General features: G+C 43.4%; 2 long non-coding RNA genes across 4 annotated transcripts; one reads left to right on the top strand and one right to left on the bottom strand.

Moving 5' to 3' along the window:
• Nucleotides 1-244: 244 nt before the first annotated feature.
• Nucleotides 245-9,031, bottom strand: LOC125705229 (uncharacterized). Of its 3 annotated transcripts, none has more exons than XR_007381454.1 (4): nucleotides 8,803-9,031; nucleotides 6,584-7,597; nucleotides 852-1,619; nucleotides 245-725 (listed from the first exon to the last, which is right to left on the bottom strand). It is a non-coding gene; the product is annotated as an uncharacterized LOC125705229 (long non-coding RNA). The 3 variants fall into 3 exon arrangements; XR_007381453.1 differs by having other exon boundaries at nucleotides 245-1,619; nucleotides 6,584-6,657; nucleotides 7,516-7,597; XR_007381452.1 differs by having other exon boundaries at nucleotides 245-1,619.
• LOC125705240 (uncharacterized) lies at nucleotides 8,741-9,640 on the top strand. Its single transcript, XR_007381455.1, has 2 exons — nucleotides 8,741-8,917; nucleotides 9,027-9,640. It is a non-coding gene; the product is annotated as an uncharacterized LOC125705240 (long non-coding RNA).
• Nucleotides 9,641-21,614: the final 11,974 nt, after the last annotated feature.

The following is a 21,614-nucleotide window of genomic DNA, read 5'->3' as shown; positions in this document are numbered from 1 at the left end:
AGTGCCGGATGATCCTTCTTATCCACTCCCATTTTTCCTCATCTGTTGCTCAGGTTGCGGACACAGCAAAGCCTCTGTCATCTCCCATCTTTTAAACACATGCATGGCGAAGTCGTTGGATTTTCAGATTTAAAGGTAATTTTTTTTTTTTTTTTAAAAAAGGCGGCGGAAAAGGTGACTCTGAAGAAGAAAAAAAAAAACAGGGGACCACACAAAGCCCACGTGTAGCCCCTGCTTACAGGGATTCTCTGGGGGGCTCTTAACAACACGGTGAGGTAATCGGGAACATCTGTCCTGCACTTTGAATGAAACTGAGGCTCTTTAAAGAGGCACCATAAAAAATGTCCAGAACTCTGGCCTATACCATGGTATTTGTATTTATAGATCAAGGAGGATTATTATAAAGTTTAGCGTTGTGTCATTGGCCTACTATTGAGCCTACGTCTCTAGCATTACAGTAAATCAGTCACAAATGCTGTTTATGATAAACACAGACTTGTTTTCCTATGCTCATCTAGTCCGTGACATTAGCATGAAAATATTATGATGCCGACGTTCATCAAAGGACAACAACAAGCTTTCTCCAAAAACTGATGGGCAGACGTGAATCTACAGCCTGGGAAAATAAAAAATGTGTACTGTACAATTGAAAAAAAATGCAGAAGCAGGAGACTGAAACCAGAGTTCAGAGATCATCTATCCTCTATGCTGGCAAAGAGACCAAGCTGATGGGGAAGTATGAAACAGGGTAAGTCACAGCACCCCGGGGGACCATGATGATTCTGAAAGCGGCACTGCCATGGACCTGATTCCAGGCCCATCTTTGCATGTACGGTGTTTGTAAGTCCCACCTTGCTTAGGTCTCCTCCCACAATGCAACAAGGCCTGTGGTTCAGGTTCTTGGAGCCAATACTGTAGCCTTAGCACAACCTGTTTGTAACACTTGGCAAAGTCCTCTGTGGATCTGATCAGGGCAAAGAGCAAGTATAGTTGGCTGCACCATATGAGAAGCAGCAGACTCAGCTGAAGAGGCTACCAGGGAAGCTATGGATCAGTGGGTGAGATATCAAGCAAAAGGTTCGGCCCTGAAGTCGCTCACTGAAGATTTTGAGGTTTGTTTTTTTTTGCCTCTTTCTGACTATTTTCTTACCCATTTCACTGTTGGGCCCAAATTGCTACTTTCTCAAAAATATACATGACAAAAAAGTGATGAGTAAAATATGAATGAATGGTGCAACAGGAGCTTCAATTTCAATTATGTAAAATGAATAAAGTAAAAACCTACAGATAATCAGTCTAATTTGCCCATGATTCCACTTAGTTGTGAACCAACAAGCTCCTCTAAAATTTAAAACTTTAACCACTGTAATAAGCCAGTCAGGCCCATCATTTAATATTTTTCACAGAATGAGGGATTGGTGCGAGAGAGGAAAGGGGGCAGAACCACAGTGGTTAAGCTAGAGCTGGGTGCCGGTGCCACTCACCTTGTCTGTTTTTGCTGTTTGGCCAGGGGGTGTCGTTTTATTAGCTGTGGGGCTGAGGGTTGCGGGGTCGGACCGAGTCCTCCCTGGGCTCCAGTGAAAGTGGACGAAAGCCAGGCTTTAGTGGAGCTGTGAGCCCTGGGGGGAAGGGGATACAGGACCATCATGAGGAAATGAGAAGCCCTACAGACTGACATCAGGCCTCCGAGCTGGGCGCCATGATGGCCTGGTGGGGCATCGATACTGCTTCACACTTACTGGAGGGTCTTTTTTAAAGCCCTGTGTGCGTGTATAGAGTTTGCATGGGTTTATTCCAGAAATTCCTGTTTTCGTGCACAAGGCAAAAACATATGTTGTTCAGGCACAATGCCAGTGATTGTTTCAACTTAAACATTAAACAAACCCAATGTCCTTTTGTCTATATGCTGGGGCTTTATTCTTCCATCTATATCAAGACCAGGATGGTGTTCTCACAGTGGTAAGAAGTCAAGTACATCATTGAAACAGGCAAAGAGAAGCAGCCTTTATTTATTCCTTATTTTTGCTCTTGACTTCCACATAATTGAGGTTTCGTAATTCTTTTGAAAGAATGACACAGTTCTCATTCACACCTGGATTTTTATATAATCATTTCTCGTGGGAAGAGGGGTCCCGACGTTTCTTTTATATACAACCGACATCAGCCGTAGATTCTACATTTTGTCTCGGATTTCCCCAAAAGGCTCCTGGCGGGACAATCAAGCGAGGGACCCTGGGAGCATGAGCCGGAGAGAGCAGATGATTTGTTTCTCAGATCCACGTGGCGTAGCGGCCATTTCAAGATGAGGAGAGACGCATGCTGGGCAGCGGAAGTTTAGTTTAAAGGGAAAAGGAAACAGGTAATAATTTTAAATGGTCACCGCAGGAATAGAGTAATGATCTGAGCAGACCCGATGCTCTTAGCGTTCCCAAAAGCCATTGGTACCCCCCCGCCCCCCCCCACTGACTCCTCAGCCCCCACCCGAAGCATCTCACCCCTGAGAGGGTCGAGGCTGTCAGAGCCTGCGTTTCGCAGCCAGCCTGAGGTGATGACACGTGTGGGTCAGCCAGAGTCTCCCCCCCCCATCCTAGACGTGGCACTAGAACAACGTAGTCCGGTGTAGACTCTGCACACCAGGGCAGGGGCGGGCGGGCGGGCGGGGGGGGGTATAGCCTTTCAAATGAAATTTTATAGAGCACAGCTCTATCATTCTCTTTCCCCATAAAAAAGCGTGATAGATAACCGGAGATCCTGGCAGTGTGTTGCGGAGCGCTGGAAGCGTTTGCAGCAACTTCCTCAGTTTCATGTTCAGTTGTGGAGAGAAAAGTTGCAGAAGTCTTCATGCATCATGTGTATGTACATCCAGTATAAATTAACACATTGGTTTTTTTTAAAAAGGAGCCATTCTTGGGACTGAATACCTAGCAGAAAATGAGCTCTGGGATACACAGAGGCACCTTCTGCCATGGCCTGAAGGACTGAGGCAGTGGTTTTGTCTGAGCATCAAGTAACATGCCGGTTAAACACATACCATGGCATAAATACATACTATACCAGGATGGTTCCTGCTGATATACCCTTAAGAAAGTCACGTACGCTAAATTACTCCAGAATAACACCAGGCTACCTAAAAGTATCAGCTGAAGCCTTAAATGTCAATGTCTCATACACCTGTCAATCAATATACCTGCAGGACAAAGTATCCCGCTAATGGTAGTTTAATGATACTTGATGAAGATGATGATGAGGTCTTCCCAGCAGAATCTACTAATCTAATTTTCCTTGGAACTTCTCAACGCCTTGCTGAAACAGTAGATCATTGGTGTGAAAAGACAAAGGCCGCCGTTGTGGGTTTAAGGTAACCTTAGCTGTCACCACCTGCTTGACGTTTCTGCGAGTTAATCCTAGGATATATTCGAGTACCAGAGCGTGGTAAAGGCAAGCGCCTCTTCATTTCAGCTCCCAAGTTAGACATCCATTCTCAAGAAACCCATTTTCTTGCGGGGTGACCTCAAAACCATCCACCTGAAATATCTCAAGACCTCATTTAACTCTGACGACATGATATGACTCAGAATTCGACACTATTGTATCATCCATCGTTAGCATAGTTCTACAATCTTTAAACATCTTATAAGCTACTAATCATACCCTTATCCTGTCTCATTCATTCAAAGTCTGTTAAGAGGCTGAAAGCTACACCCACGGCATCAAATACTTTAAGTTACTCCAAATGATCCAGTCCTCAACAGGGAGAGCAATTCATCACCTCAAAGAATTCAGCAATGACAACTCTCTCCCCACGGAGAAATAAACTTGGAGATTCACTCAACAAGGCGACCCCCCCCCCACCCCCATCGCGCTCCATGGGTGTACAGTAATGTCCCCCCACCGTCTCAGTAAGGCTGGAATCGCTACTCTGCACCAACAGTCAACATTTTTGATGCTACATTGGAAGAGACACAGGGATGGAAAAAAACCCGCAAACGTTATTTTTACAGAGAAAAGATTTGATTTATATCACAGTGCCCTAAATTCCTTTGCATGAACCCAGTATGAAAGTGAAATCTTGCAGAATTAAAATGAGAGAAACCTGTACTTAATGGATTCCCAGCAGTAATATCTGCAGCAAAGAAAAGCCCTGGAGAATTTGCTTTTCTGGAAAAAATGACAAACAAAAACAACATAACAAGCCAGTAAAATAACTTGCTTGATCAATTTTAGGCCACTAGTCTTAGGTCGCAAGAATTTTCCCCAGAGGAAGTTTCGCTGCCAGTCACTTCCTGTTACTCAGATGGAGGTGTGGCTCTGGGATCCATAATGCTCTTCACAATATGAAAGGAAAAATGCAGGTATTTTTCTAGAAATACCAGTGTTTTTGCTTGAAGGAATTTTAATGTTAAGTAGAAACACACGATGAAACAGTCAGGCTAGGGTTATAAACATTTTCATACATATTCAATATTAGATATGACTTGCCAACCACTAGCTAGAGGAACCTTTACAAAGCAAAAGCACGACCACAGCAAAACGGTAATGAACCAGGACAAAGAGCACTCAGCCACTGATGTGCCACTTAGCCCTGGATTTTGAAAGCCATGCTATGCTACATTATTGGCTGAAGTTTTTTCCATGAATGTGACATATATATACTTGTGAGGGATGATTAAAACAGGGAGACAACGGAGCTCCCCACCGCTCCCTGCGGGCGCCTCCCTGCTGGTGCCTCGTAACTCCTCTTCTTCTCGCCGCGCTGCCCGGTCGTAAAGCCAGCATAATATCTTTAGCATGCTGCTGGGGGCAAGCGTAGCTGCCACTCAAGGTCACATGCTGTTAAAGTGTCAGCACAGCGAGACCCGTCATGCAGAGCCGGCCGGCACACATCTGCTGCCTAAATACTAAAATGGAAAACTTGTTTTCAGTATGAAATGACTCAGGAATTGTGTTCTTCGTGCATCGGAGAAGGCCGACTACAAAACAAAAGATGCTTCATAAAATGAAAAAAAAGACTTTCTGAGTGAGATTCGGTGGAAGAGCAAGCAGATCAAGCCCTCGTTCTTCATCTCATGGAAACTCTTTATTCCAAACACAGAAAACCAAGACAAAGTCCATTTTGCAAAAAATTGCAAGTTTCCCTGAAACAAGGAGATACATATCATGGGGTTTTTAAAAAAGAAACTTGTCTTTCATCTGACCACAATCCAAGCAGAACTCGTATTTCAGCCATCCAAAATAGAATGATTGAGTGGTTACTCTCTGATTCAAATTTCTGTACCAGCACGGGACATCCTTATGGAAGGGCCTCTTCCGTACATACATCTAAAAATACCTCAATCCACCTGCTTTAAATTAATCAATTATCACATACTATTCAGGATGACAAGTATATTCTGGGAAGCACAGATCATAAGATGATACACCTGTACGGGACACCAGTCTGTTGCAAAGCATTTGTACACACACACACACATACACACACACACACACACACACACACACACACACACACACACACACACACACACACAAACATCAACAGGTTGTTATGTATTCCTATATTCTTGGGATTTCCTATTGACTCCCATTTCACTTAAATTAAAAATCTGCCTTAACAATGACAACAAACACAAATACATGTATCTCATACTGTGAGACTGTGAGGGGTATGTCAATAACAAATGGTAAGATTACACTGCATATTCCCCCCCCCCACCACCAAAGCAGGCATTTCCATGTTAATGACACCTAGCAGGCTTTAATTAAAATGAGGACCCTATCAGAGATCAAGGGGGCCACCTGGGCTGAGGGCAGATAGGGAGAAAAGGACTTTGGGAAGGGAAGGTAACTTACTGTATCCTATGTTTGGCTTACGGATTTTATGTTAATATTTTGTGAAGGGCAGGACCCCCACTCTCTGCTAATGGTCTCTACCACCATTTAAAAGCCAGAACAGAGGCAGGAGACCTGCAGCTTTTTAGAGCCTCCCAACATATAACAAAAGTCCAAGTTTCCTGGCATAGAAATTTATAAAGTCATGAAACCAGGACCTTCCAAAGCTCCCCCAAGTCCTTTCAGAAAAATGAGATTGTGAGGGGAGTGATTTACAGCAGCCCCCAGAGGGTTGTCATATGCTTTCTGGGGTCAGCCAGAACCTGGACATGGAAATGTATAGATGGGGAATTGACAACAGCGCTGGTCCTGAACTTTACAGTGGGAGGTTTTCCTGTGAAACTCTGCCTTAGCCTACCTCCGGTTTCTCCTCTGGACAGCAACAGGATCGACAGGGGATGGACTGGGTCGTGGAGGTTTCTGGGCCTCCTCATCCTGGCTCTTTGGACATTGCAGATCCCGCAATCGTCAAAGGATCAACCAGCAGAGCTGACCCATGGTTTGCATAGCCAATGATAGAAAGCTACTCAAAACTGGGACTCACTCCTGAAACTCTTTTTATGGCAACTCACTAAATAATCTTCCAAATCTCCACTCAGATTTTAACTCACCCTCCCCCCTACCTCCTAGCCCATTATCGTCATGTCAGAGGGTGACCAGAAATGCTGTGGTCATGAATCATACAATGGCTTACCACAAAACTTCATTCTCTCGGGGACTGCGAGCACTTCAGCCTGAAGACCGCCTCTCCGCAGCATGGCTGAATAACTAATGCCGAAATAACCGGGATAAAGAACAGACTCCACACTCAAGACATTCCAAATATCTAGAAGTGATTGAAAAACTGACATCAAATGATAATCATAGGTTTTTTCCAATTAAAAAGCGGACAAATTACATTTAAAGTGATTTGTTTGTTCTCTGGCGATGTCTCCAAAAGAAAAAAAGTGGAAACTACCTTTTTGGCAAAATTACCTCAAAATGACTCCATGCAGGGAAAGCAAAATCTCTGCACAAATAATGCTCCCTTGGTCATTTCTTAATTTATTTCAACTGTTTTCACAGAACCAAAAAGAAACCACCATAACAATTGAAATATTTAACACGTAATTATTTTTTTGCGGATGTCTACTTGTAAAAAGGTATATCAAACTCCAACTAATATTTAATATAGGATAACAAATTTTGTACTGTATGTTAAACTTTTGAAAGTATGTTTAACTTTAAGGTAATGCCACTTCTCAAATGAATAAAAGCCTTTCTTGCTTCAGTGTGATTTTTTTTCCTTGAAACTGCCTTCCATTAGCTGCACTCTGTAAAGTACTTATAAGGTTACTATAGTTGGCCTCTATTAGTACACAAGTGAAGAATAATGTTTTTTTTTTTTTTTTTTTATTACAGCAATTTTTTAAGTAGAAATCATATTTTTCTCATTCCACATCTTTCTCAGACAGCATTTGGGCAACTTGACTCCTTTGAGCGAGGACAAGCGTCTAGGACATTTGGTGTCTGGTCCCTCCCATGGCTGTGAGGGGGAATGAAACTGAGGACTGGTAAGACACGTGTCAGAATGACCACAGGAAGTGCCCGGAACAGTGATGGACGGCCCATATGCTTGAGTCTCACTTATCTGTAACTTGAGGTGAGGCTGGAGGTGGGGGCCGATGGGGAGGGCTGCAGCTAGACTTGTGCAATGCACCTGCTCCATCTGATGGGGAGGGGGGGGTGAGAGTGGGTGAAAAAGGCAAGAACAGCTGGAAACAGGAACAAATCACGCAACAGCTAATAAAAGAGAGGCTAATGACCACTGCCCTGTTTTCCTGTGCCCCAGACAGCCATCCAAGGATTGTGTTTTTCCAACACCCGCCGAACCCCCAAATTATTTCCTGTACCCAGGTGACAGGACGGGGCCAACTCAGTGCCATATCGGCTGGAACCATGGAGGTTTATAATCAATTAGTCACAGCCCATATTAGTAGATATGCACCATATCACGGCAAGACAGCTCAATTTCATCCGGCGTGGCCACCTTAGCCTGGGTCCCTTTCAGCTCGTATGGGATCTCGTGTAGTACAGACACTGAGGGTGTGTGTATATGTTAAAAGGTTTCTTTCTGATTTCTGATTTTTTTTTGTGATGGTATGCCCAAGCTTATGATTTATTGTGTCACTCTAAGCCTGCATGTATGCATGCACATGTAAGAACGCGTGTTTTTTAGTGCCCATAATTCCTGTCTGTGTTATGACTGCTGGGCGAGCACATGTGTGTTTTATTGCGTGTACGTGTTCATGCCTTGGGTACGTTCCCGACACCCCTCACGTCGTCAAATCCCCCACCACCGGGGTCCGTGGGCGTGCCTTTCTCCAGCCATTTCCCATGCACTGCCCCCACCTGCAGACTCCCGGCTCCCACCTGTGCGCGCTGTGACTGGAATGCCCAGAATTAGCAGTACGCCAAATAAGGCCCTAGGGACCCGTTGAGTTTAACGAACTGGACAAAATTATCTGCCTTATGCAGACACTGACATCAGGCAGCCATTAACAAGGCTCTGTTTCTGTTCAGCCGCGGTTTAAAAGAGAGTCTGACATCTAAAACGACTCATTTCCACTCTTTTCCACCTGAAAAACGGGCATTTCATTAAGCCCCTTAATGGCTGCTAACGGGAGTCTAACTCCACCGGTACTAACAAACAGGATTGTTGTTTATATTCATTAAACTGTAAGTGCCCCATAATGTCCGAATCATCCAAATTAGTAAACACTGATCAAGGAAGAAAGACTAGTTCTATTTGTGTCTCGTACCAGATGTTGGCGATACTAAGTAAATATTGTAGGATTTACATCGCTTTTTAATTGTCTCCGTCTGCTACTTAGATACATTTTCCGCTTCTTCAGGGAAACATCGGCTTCCTACTTTCTGATTCCGTGTGACGTGTCGTCAAGCTCTGGGGACCCAGCGGAGGAAAGCCAGCCGAGCACCAACTGCCACTATTAATCTCACCGCCGAGTCGCTTGTCCAGAACACCGAGGTCAGTTAGAAAAATCCGCTTTTGAAAAGCGCATGGGCCGTTTTACGCCCCCCATACGCCATCACTCATGCTTATATTAAATCGATGATATGTCTGAACTCCCTTACAGCCAGGTAGGGGGAGGGAACTGCTACACGCAGAAATCAACCAGGAGAATGGCGAGAATTTCATCGCAACCGCAAAAGAACATGCGTGAGGAAACGACATTCAGCCTGGGTTTGAGTCGGAAAGAGGGCGACGCGGTTCTTCAGCCCCAGTGCGTCTGCGATCGCATCCCGTGCCCAGGGTTGAAGGCTGGCGCTCGCGCTTCCGCGGCTCGCGCGATTTACCTCGCTGGGTCCCCTCGCCTCACTTCCCATAATCCCATGGGGTCGCGGAGAGCTCCGGCTCAGAGGCTGACCGGGAAGGCGAACTGAAAAGTCTTACAAAACAGTCTACTTAAGTAAAAACTTAAATACGTAGGCCTACTTACTGAACAACTGGAATGCTACATCTAACATCTAGAACTGATATATCACACAGTTAGTAACGAACAAAATTAATGAAAAGAAAATGAATCATTTTTAACGTTTTCTACCTCCCATAAATAAATCTGCCACTGTGGGTCAGTTGGTGTCCTTGTAGGTCACATCAGTCCACAGCCCCGAAGCAGAAACCTACATCATTCAATATGTTTTTAAAGGGCAGGTATGGAAATAAATAAATAAATAATTTACTTACTTACTTAAAGTTCCAGACATCTTTTATGGAGTTTAAAAAACTTTGGTAATGTTTGTGACCCTCCCCCTTCCATTTTATTGTCCCTTGTCAATGTTTAATTGACATACATGTACATTTAATATAGAAATATGAAATATTTGTCTTATAACAATGCTTTCAGTAGCATTACAGTAGTATAAATTGCACTTTTGCTGTTTTCCACGCTGCTTCTCTGAAAAGTAGATATTCATCAGACCTGCCATTTGTAATACCCATTACCCAGGTTTATTACCCTGACCTTCACATTTCCGCAAAACTATAAATATCTCCGAACTCTTTATAAGCATTCCAAAGCCAGCTATCATTCAAAGGCAGACATTCTCCCACCTCTGCCTGACATTAGCAAACAATCTGCGGTTATGCAGCTAGATGGATGAACTTAATGAATCGGGGAGAAGCTGTAATGAAACTATGATGCCACTGAAGCCAACAATCTGCTGTCTGTTGGGATTAAAATATCTGCCAGATCTGTATCCAGTCACATGATCTAAAGGACTTGAATTGCTGTTGCCCACCGGGTAGGTCCCCCCTACCCTCTCATATCCTCACTAGCTCACTGCCTGTGTTAGTTATGCTGTGCTTGGCAGAATTTAGGAAGGATGTGCAAGTCTGCTTTTTCAAGCTTATATCATAGTCCTGTGCCTTGTGCTTTGCACTGTTGTGCACGTGTGTGTGTGTGTCTCTGTGTTAGTAAGGCTAGGCCTTGTTTCTGATTGATCGACCCACGGAGTAGGCCTCTACCTCCCTGTGTCTGTTAAACCCATTAGCATGCTCCCTCATGGCCCTGCCGTAGCAGGAACAGCACACAGCCCTGGGGGGTAAGCGAACGCAAACACGGCCTTGGGTTTCATGAACCCGCAATACAGAGGAAGTGTGGGGCCGTGCTGCAGAGGTGGACGGCACATCCACCAGAGCGGCAGCCAACAACTCTGCCAGCCCATTAGCACACGTGACATAAGCCGTACTGTCGAACAATGCAGGTGATTTATTTTACTTTAAAAATGTCACGGCTCAGAATGTTCCATGTTAGGTGGGTGCAGTGGACTGGGCTACACTTGTTACTTATAACATATTAACGCAGACTGATTACCGTGTCATGGGCCTGGCAGAGTTCCCTGCACATCCTTTGGCACATGTTCTGTGTGTATGGTTTACACAAGGCAGGTCACAGAAAATACAGCATTTTTTTTTCTCACCCCAAGCCCCTATCCACACTGCCCTCCTGTGATCACTCCCTGCTTGACAGACATGGCGTCTGATTATTTGAATAAGCACCACGGGGGGCTGTGGACTGATGCAGATGCTCACACTCCTTCGTTCCCTGAAAGCTGAAAAAGCACCGGGTTCCCTGTGGACAAGCAAACAGACAAAATGCATCATGGGAGAAAGAACTGCTCCCTTCAACAGGCTTGAACAGGTTTTGGAGCGTATGGGAGCATGATAAGCAAAGAGTGCGTTGAGTTCTGTTGATCCCTGTATGTTGTCCTTCACTGGTAAAATTTGGGTGATCTGATATGGGTGATCTGATGATTTAATGCCTCTTAAACGAGGCCCAGAGGGAAAACAGGAAGTTTGATAATACAGTTTGCTAAAGGCAGTTTTCTACTCATGCAGACATCAGCAACGGTCTAATCAATAACAGGTGGGAAACTAATTAAAAACGGTCAAAAGCAATAACGTCAGTCCCACGTACACACTCCAGGAGACCCGGGGCCAAAACTTTGGCGAGAAAAAAAAATTCATACCTCGGTACTCAGTAATGAAAAACAATTCAAATAATGATTTCAAATAATTCAAATAATCTGAGGGAAGTTTCCTCAGATTTGCATTTTTCTACCACAGGTCTGCGTTCCATCAGATGGAAGGTGGCCCTGCTGCATGGTAAATGCCATGTGGATGTGACAGTCCATCTGCAGTCACTGTTGGGGCCCCCCACTGCCCGGTTTAGATGAACAAACTTCCTTCTCGCATTGTGTGTTTTTCAGACACGCTGTGCTGCTTTCTCACACCGTTATAAACTCAAGCAGCTGAGGAGGACTAGAGGGGACTTTATGCACCCCACCACCCCTTAGGCAGACGTCACAGATTCCCCCAGAGTCACACGCAGTCAAGAATGCCTGGCTGGATTTAAATGATTTTGAATGTGAAAGGTTATGGTGGAGCCCTGGAGTGCAGATCCTGGCCCAGCAGTGAGCAGGTGGATCAGACCGCTTGGATTTGGCTGCGCGCTCAGATTGCTGGACTTCCCAGATGAAGTTACAGCACAAATCCTTATTCTGTGGGGTGGGGGGGCGGTGGGCTCTGAATGGGAGGGGACTGTAAATTTTCCCTTTGTGCTGACTTTAAAAAATGCTGTTTATTAACAGATCACCGCATCCTGGGCTGTATAAATTAAACCGATAAACAATTTAACGCAAGTCGATTTACATGTAAAGATTTGAAGGCATGCGGAACACTGACCCACCAGCCTCCACAGTACTTCTGGTATTTAAGCATCGCCAGTTAAAGCTGGACCACGAACTTGATCTGAGAACTGAAAGTCATGTAAATAGAAGTGTCCCGTCACACTGAGAGCCACCGATATGAGCCCCACCCTAGTTTGTCTCTTGTTAAGAGAACATGCTTCTGTTGCCAGGGTGATGGATGAGAGAGAACTTTCTCGATAAGCCGCCAACAGCATTGTCAGCCTTTAGCTGTCCTCCAAAGCGTGGCACATGACTCTTGTCAAAATAGACTTGATCATTAATCACGGATAATGTCCTCCTTTTTGATCTCCTGGTCAGTACCACCACATCCCCCTCAACAAAGATCCAAGGAGTCTCCCCAACCTGTCCTCAAGATGAGTCTTTCACCACGGATGCTTGGTGCTGAATCGTCTTTTTCATCTTTAAAAAAAATTGCACTGAGATATATAAAGCTGCAGCGAGATACCTCACATTCTTTGGTCTTTCCAGGTGGTAAGATATTGATTTAACACAAATGCGGAAATTCCTGCAGACCCCTAAAAGCCTCAGGACCCTGAAGTTTATGGTGGCTTAGTGGTGCGCCATAGAGATTATGAGGAGGAAGTCTGAAGTATTAGCAACCCCCCCCCCCCGGCTGTGGTGCGGATTGCAGTTTGCGGCAGCCTGGCCCGTTTGGTCCAGATGATTGCCAGATGATCACCACAGAGGCAGTCTGACCCTTAATTGTGCTGGACACCTTTGCGATGTTAGTACCTGGCATTTCAGGTACCGCTGGTGCTGTTATTGGGGCTCAGCATTTCGGCCGGGGGTGGGTCGTGGTGGAGTAGAGACTTCATTCCCCCGGCTGTTCGGAGGGAAAGCCCAGCAGCTGCTGCTAACTCCACTCCTACATCCTCTGCCCACATAAACAGCAGCGTTTCCAAAAGCACACTTGGCCTGCCAGCATGCATGCGCATGTTAGACAGCACACACTCTGCGTACGCTCTTAAAGTTCAAAGTGCACTGACTACAGTTCACAAAGAATGCTGGGAAACAGGAATCCTGGGATATGTGACATTTTAATCACAGTTTTAGCTTCTTTCCACATCCTTGTACTATTGTGGAAGATGGACAGATGGATGTATGGATGGATGGAAGTTTACATTTCTTTTATTCTCACTAAGCCAAGTAAATGAAAGACTATTAACACGTCAATTTGCACCCAGCTAACTGTCTGTCATTGGTTTTAAGAAGTACAGCATGAAATGTCCTCACCTGCAAGCCAGGCCTTCCTACCCAGATTCCCCTCAGTTATGCAAGGGTTAATCACCCCCCCCCCCCCCCCATGCGTCCTGTCCTCTACAGCTGGCAAGACATATCTGTCAGCACTGCTATTACAATCCTCACTGGTGCGGGGAGCATGTGGGCCTGTGACCTTGGGGCGAGCTCTGAATGTTATGTGCCCGCCCACCCCAAACCCAAACCCTGGACCCCTGCTGCTTGCCAGTCAGCCATGTGCACTCATCTAATGCAAAGAGAGCACGCAAGAAAAGGCACATTCGATGATTTATGTTTTGTTTATGCTTTGTTTACGTTTTGCCTGCTGGGGGCCTGAAGCATGGCTGATTCTGGATGAACTGAATAAAAGTTATACTGTGCTGGACTACAGGAAAGTACAAAATAGTTTTTTTTTGTGTTTTTTTTTTCAAATCTATGCTTTCATTAAATATTTCATTAGCTATTATTAACTATGGTCACACCTTATGCAATGTGCTAAGGCAGAAGTGAGATCTTCATCTTGGAAGGATACCGGTGTCCAGTTTTGATCTCTTAAACAGTCATCGAGAAATCACTGGAATGACCATCAGCTGAACTGCAATCAGAGTGTCCTACAAAGTAAATTATAATGGACATTTGTAAGCTCTGGTCTGATTTCTCGTGCAGAAGACAGCATCGTTTGTGGGCTAGTTTGATGAGATCTCCCACTAACTGAGTCAGGTCCATGTGGATTTCTCACTGCCAAATCTGAAAGATCGATCTAACAGATTGACCGTTCTCCCTGCCACCCCACAAAAAAGATCTTCATCTGTTTCAGAGAGATCACAGCGAGGGGACCATAGGGGAGGGGGCCGCAGCTGGCAGTGGGCCCAATGGGCACGGGTTAATTTTAAAACATGGGTACCAAGACCGCTTTCCACAGCCATGTCTTCTGAAGCTCACTGAGACAGTGATGAGGTTTTTCTCCCCTGCAGCCAGCTCTAATATAGCAGCCCTCCGTCATCTCCCAGAAGGCTCTTGGGGCTTGTGGAGGCCGCTATCTGAAATTCAAAACCTCCTCCACCGTTCCCTTCTCGCGGCCATCGAGTAAGCAGCCTAGCGAGATTGGCTACTTTCCACGTTAAGTAGGTGTTACGCTGGCTTTGTATTTGCAGCAGCGAGATACTGCCTTTTTTGTGGTTAGCACTGGCAGTGAAGACGCAGTGCCACTGTGAAAATGTAAAATGTAGCTATTATCAGATTAAACCCTAACCCTTCACTCATCGCTGGTTTGGCTGACAGTCATGATGTTAAGGTTCTTGCCCTGGCTTAATGTGCATACATCCTTTTTACATGGATGAAAACTCTTTTCTCTGGAATGATAGCTGGAGACAGAGGCAAAGCTAAACATCTAAACAAAACGTGTGAAACTTTATTAAGAAAAATAATCTCTGTGGATGATTTTAAAAATGGCTACAGGGTACCAGAGTGACTCTTTGAGACATAAATGCCAACCTGTTTCTACCCAGTGCTGTTGCTAATTAGCCACCAATGGCAACAATCATAAATTCATGCAATTAATCATTTATACTGCACAGCTGTACAGCTTTTGTTAAACAAACGGATGACTTGCAGTGTCCTCAGAGTGTGTACAATAATAATATTGTGCAAAGCAATTATTTGCATCCAGAATTGAAAACAATCGAACGATCAGCCATGGGTCCATTATTCTGTCTTAACATTTATTTCAGATTTATCCCCAAGTGTAGCTGATCCGTGGCTATTTACAGCGCTGGAAAAGTGTTAAGGAATCAAATCAGGAGTAAATCTATTTGAGGTGTGGCCCCCAAACTCTGTGTCAGCTCATGGCGTGTCATGTTAAATCGAAACCGCCGTGCGCAAAATAACCTGTGACATTCCCGCATTTCTCCGTGGCCCCGTTTCTCCAGGAGCGGCGTAGCTTTCCTGTCCCCCGGGTATGTGAGGCCAGTCTGAGTCACATGATACCCCCAGCTGGAATCTAGGGAATGCTGGTGCCGGTTACCCCATTGCCGTCCAGCGCGGCTCGCTCCAAGCTGGCTCGCGGTGCTGGTACGTCTGAATTGTGATTATTTGTTGGCACCATGTTGGGAAAAACCTTCCCATCAACTGCATATTATATATGTCATTGAAGTGCCTCTTTCTTTTACTATAACAGTGCAAAGTCCTCTATAATCTTCCTTACAGCCAAAAGTGTGACCACCACGCTTAGCCCTGCAGCCTGTGCTAGTGAACACCACCCTGACCCCTTGTAGAACCTCTGCACCTTTTACCAGTGAACAAGATGGGATCTGAGTTTGGTAGCAAAGAGGCGGAAGTTACCCAGCATGCCTTAGTACCGGCTGTTTCCTTCGGGTCCCAAAAGGCTATCTTTAGTTGGGCATCTCTTTTCACTGGGCAGACGGCCTCATAAAGTCCTATTCCAGCTACAGAGATCCGAATCAAAGCACTCTGGCGACATCCACAATTACCTTGAAATGATCAGGTACGCAAAATGTTTTTATGAGTCTGAGAATCGGGTTCCTGGAATCTGTTGTTTCATGGAACCGTGGAGTAAGAACAAACCAACAGGACATCCCGGCATATCTGAGAGATAGCCCGTCCTTTCCCTGTCAGCAAAAGCAAACCCTCCAGATTTGTAGTGGTGGTTCAGGCTTGACGTAGTTATAAGGAGACAAAATGGCGCCTGTTTATTGGCAGGTTTATGCTGAAAGTACGGGGTTGGACTAGCAGCCAAACATCAGATGTTGGGCATCTGTGCAATGAAGAACCAGAAAATCTAAAACATCCCTAAACCTTCACCCCAACACACATTCATACAGAACACAAACTGAATTGGGGCACCTTGAATTTACAAAACATTCTGGAAAATGAACAAGGATCCTGGGGATATTTGCAAGAGAGGGACAAACCTGCAGCGTGAGGATTGCCTCGGTGACCCAGGCAGGACCCCTGCAGGAGACATTACCGGCTGCTCTGAAAACTGCTCCTGGACTCGTAAATGTAGGTACTTGAAATAGCGCCACTCTATAACTAAGACCTTTAAAGGCTCCTAAATAATATATAAATGACTATATTTGTTTGAAATGAAAATAGAGAACTGTGGGCAATATGGAAAAAAATTATGAAAAAATTAAAGACTTACAGTATTAAAAAAAACCTGACTATTAAGCAATGAAAAAAAAATACAGTATGATTGTTTAAACAGAATTTTGCTCAGAGCTACAATAAATATAATATAAACATTGCATGTTTTATACCATATTTTTTATTGCCATATATATGGACAGTGGTACAGTGTTTAATTTTGTTTTTCCACCTGACAGTCCACTTTCAGAGAGCGAGTGTGGTTTTGTTTTGTTGGTGTTAAAAAAGGTTATCTGTATTGTTGGTGGCAAGCAGAAATCGATCAAAGTAAGCATGCCTACGGGGACAGCTGATGGTATGAGAAGGTGGGGGCAGGTTTGGGGGCAGGGTGCTGAAACTTTAATGATTTTATTGAATCAATCGCAAGTGAAGGATCAAATAGCCAGAGGCAGAAGTGGAAGGACTGGCGCTGGTCCGGCTAGGTTATCCCAGCACATAGGAATGTCACCTCGCAGAAGGGAGAGGAGAGGCACCCTCCACCGGCCCAAAGAGACATTTTAACTGAATTAAACGATAATGCGAAGCAGTCTGACCTCATCCCCTTTGCGCTGGGCAGCCCGAAGGGCCTCAAACACCCCCCCCCCCTCCCAGAACCACCAAACTAGCCACTTCCTCCCCCTACCCACTGTGTCAAAGCCATGCGATGACGGATGCATGGGCTTTTGGGAGCAGGCTTATTACGCCGGACATGTGCGCAGATGCAGCTGACTGCGGAGTTCATGCATCAGGGGGACGACGTCCTCCTTGTCCAGAAGATACCCGAAAATTATCTATAAAGGTTATGTAGCCTACGTTTACATATGGAAATGTACCCTAGTAGCAGAACGTAAAGGTTCACCGTACGCCAAGTAAACTACCAACAAACAGGAGACTGACCCTCCTAAATAACACAAACTTATAGGCACATCCGTTCAAAGAGGAGATTAGATCTAAAATAACATATTTGGTTCTTTTTTTTGGTTTGAGGGTAAATGAATATGCCTTACAATGGCGTATCTGAGCACAACCTTGCAGACGTGGACATTCGTTTTGCGCTTGAATGACAGATCATAACATTGTGAAGCTGTCTTCAGTTTCCAGTAAAACTTTCAGAATCAGCAGGCGTATAAATAATAAATAACGCAGCTTGAGGAAAAAAGGAACGTTAGCTGACGGCTGGTCCTCAGACTGGGTGGTCCAGAGGTGGAAAGGTCTTTGACAGCTTGTCAGACAGTGACTGATTCATTGTTCTTTCTTAAAAAAAAAAAGTTAAAGAAAAGAGAAGCTTATACTGGTGTTTTACTCCAAGGCTGAAAGGAATAAAGCTAATAAGGAACGAAACTCTGCAAGAGAAACACCAGAAATTGAATTTTACAACAATTAATCTATTCATTTAATGTTAAATATAAATTTAATTGCTGTTTACCATTTTTGGTTTCTGGTCACCTGCAGTGGTAGATTTGGATATTAACCCTTTACCGCAATAGTTTCTCATTACCACAGCAACGTTACGCTCGGCAGAATAGCTTTAACATGTTAACTTGGAATCTTAGAATCCACAGCAGCAACAATTATGATATTAAATATATCGATAGGCCTATAATATCAGGCTACTAAAAACATGGTAAATCTAACAAGATGTCTTTCTGTGAAACTTAATACAGCTGCGATTCTGAAATGTATTTCATTTCATATATATTTAAAAATAATACATCAACATATCACGGTTAATTCAGAAGGCGGCGTCGCCCACTATATCTATGACTGATTTCTCACTGTGCCGTCAAACACGCTTTTGACAAAACCAGATGATGCCCGTAAACAATGAATGTAACGTGATACAAATGTAGGCCTATGTCTGTTTTACAAACTTGCGAGAATGGTCAAATTTAAAAATTTGTATTATGTCACACGTAGATGCTCGTAATACTGTTACTGAGGCTTGCATCACATAAGACACTATAAGTAACTGAGATCTGTTGTTCTCAATTCTTCAATGACGGCAAGTTTAATTGGGGGCCGGTCCGGGTGCCCGAAGATGCAATGCCCTCCTGGTCCAAGAACAAGCGCAAATAACATCGTGTGCTATCGGTACCACTATGGATAAGAAATAACCCAAATGGTTTCTGCCGCACCCCGCAAAATACTGATACGGCACCACGAAAATAATAGTTAATAAAACCCATGAGCTTTCGGGGTTTCGGCCAAAACAAATATGCTTCAAGATTTCACAACTGCTCGCCATCACAGGCAAAATAACAAAAAAAGATTAACATCTTAGACTTTTATGAAACTGTAATCTCCACATCAGATTATCAAATACCGAGGGCTTTATGTGATATGTGTTCATCTGATAGAACTTCTCTAGGTAAACTGCAAAAGGAAATTCTCAAAATTCAGGACCTCATGCCGGTAATATTATTGTATATGTGACTTAATCTCTCTACCCGAAGTGTAGATAAAAAACACAAATGACAAGTTACATTTAGGCTAATTTACATTTAACCTTCTTGTATTTGTGACCTTCACAAATTTACACACTTTATATTGGACTAAACATGAATTCGCGATATTCAAATATCTATTTTGCTATGCCGAGGTTTAAAGTACAAAGATTTGAAGTTTTGTATTTGTTTATTTGTTTGTTCGTTTATTTATTTGTTTGACAGGATTAATGTGTTCGCTGTTTTCATGCAGCAAATGAATAGTACGTGGCTCTTACATAATTCGTGTCGGAATATCTTCATATTTGAGAAACGAACAAAAAAAACATTCTTATCGCACCTGAATTTCTTCAACGTAATTGTATATGGTAATAATTAGGCGTACAACTGTAACTGACAGATTAAAACAGTTGCTTGTATGTCAAAGAAATTTCCACTTTATTAACTTGCTTCTGATGTAATGATACTAAGGCTGTAATCCCCACGACATGCAGCGAGAGCCAGCGATGCAGAAATACTTTGAATTCGGTTTCGTGCGACAGCCACAAAATTAAACATTGAATCCCGATAACACTGAAATTCATCTATGTATTAAGGTCAGTTAGGCCTAATTTTCGTACAACGTGTAAGTCTTTAAATATATAGTTTAACTTGATAAATACTAAAATACACACACGCATACAAAAATTCATATTGCAATTCTTAGACAACTGAATACTGACTAAATGATTAATAGTTTTATTTCATTTAGCCCAGGGTGTCCCCTGCTGCCTGTTATATGCGGCCTGGAATGGATCAAGTATGGATTTAGAGTTGGAAGACAGATAGATGGCAGTGAAACATAATTGTGAAATATAGTAATTTATTTTACCATAGTTTACAAATCACGAAGATATCAGTGCATATCAAAGCTATTTTAGATTTATTGTTAGTTGTTAATTGTTTTAATTGTAAATGATGTATTATTAGTTATGATATTTGGATGAATTTAGCATTTGTCAATCTAAAGTTCCTACGTAAAGCCCGCTTTGTTTCAACAGGACAACCACAAGATATGCATTTTTATACTATAATGCTGCCATCTAGTGTTGATTTTTTTATAACCTGAGGATGCGCCAACACGATTTTCCAGGTACTACATACGCTGTACTGGTTCGTACTGGTTTACATAGTTCGTAGTTGCCTGGAGTAGAGTCGTTGTTTAGTGCGATGACGTTGGGTATAAAGAAAGAACTACGGCCATAAATGTATCCCTTTAATAAATATCCAATTCTTTCGTTTAGGACATTTCTTTTATTCAACCAACTGCTCCCACGCTACAGTAATTAAGTTTATTTCACTAGTCACTTAAGTAACATAACCTCGCGATTATGGGCTTATAAGACAGTATTCATTAGGCCTTTCCTCTGCAAACAATTGTTTGCGCTGAAGAGCTCAAGGCGGTGCGCGGTGGTGATGGAGAAGCGCAGTCCACTTTAATGCCCGACTGCCGGCATTCAGCAGCCCCTTACACAAGTTACGAGCGAGTGGCCACAGCGGGAGACAAGGAGGAAACCTTGAACTTCAAAAGTTAGGAGAAATCTCACGGAGCATTTGCGCTTTTGCCAAGAGTCCGTTGGAGGGATCGCCCCCAGCCGTCAGAGCAGGTTGCTGGTTCTCCATCTGAACGTCATAAAAGGATTAAAGGTGGAGCAGGGTTGTAGATGGGATGCCCTGAGCAGCTTTCACAGGACCAGCAAGATTTTGCGAAACCTTAAATAAAACCATTTTTGCAAGTTTCTCGTAAAAGCATGGGAAAGGTCCAAAAAACCTCCCTTCTTAAATTTCATCATACCTGCACCCAAGATTTACTTAAAGCGGTCCTGACTTACTTTGCGTGCTTGCCACCAAATTTAAAATAAGCCCACGAACAGTAAAGTATTCATTATTATTGAATTTGTAACGTCCAGCAATAAATCTGTCCGACTCAAACAATTTTTGCAGTGGAACTGATTCTCAAATCATGGTATTTAATACAAGCCATATTAAGTGACTTGTAAAACTGGGGGGTTTAAATGTTTCTAGTTTTTGCGGTATTTAGGAATTCCCTCACACGTTCCATTAGAAAACTGGGCATTATTTGAATTGATAATACAAAAAAAAGTTTAAATTTTTTTAAAAATATTTAAATAGAAATATAATTCTATATCTCCATTGGCGGATTTTCTTACAATAGTGTCACATATAATACATAAGCTATACAGCTGCTAAATTTCAGGTTGGAATTAAAGTCGAATTTAAGCAGAACGGACCCACATATCTGAAAATGGATTTGGTAACATATATAGTTAACAGACAGGGTGATGGGCGTCGTGGAGTGTGGATGGAGCTGAACCAGACCGCCGAGAAAGGTTCGAAAGCTCCGCCCTGTAGAATCTAAATAATGAAGCCCAGTAATAACGATGCTACATTTACAATATAACCCGCACAAAGGGAATTGCACCTTATCCAAAATTTATAATGGACCCTAAAACTCATAATAAATTTAGACCTCGTGAACGACGTGATTTTTTTCTACTGACAGGTGTCTCCAGGTAGCAAATTAAAAATATAAGAATATTACCCCTCTCCGTTGCTCTTATTTCGCGG

The sequence above is a fragment of the Brienomyrus brachyistius genome, chromosome 1 (genome assembly GCF_023856365.1).
Source record: "Brienomyrus brachyistius isolate T26 chromosome 1, BBRACH_0.4, whole genome shotgun sequence".
Taxonomy (NCBI): Eukaryota; Metazoa; Chordata; class Actinopteri; order Osteoglossiformes; family Mormyridae; genus Brienomyrus; species Brienomyrus brachyistius.
Note: the sequence above shows the minus strand (reverse complement) of the source record. Positions and strands in the feature narration are given on the sequence as shown.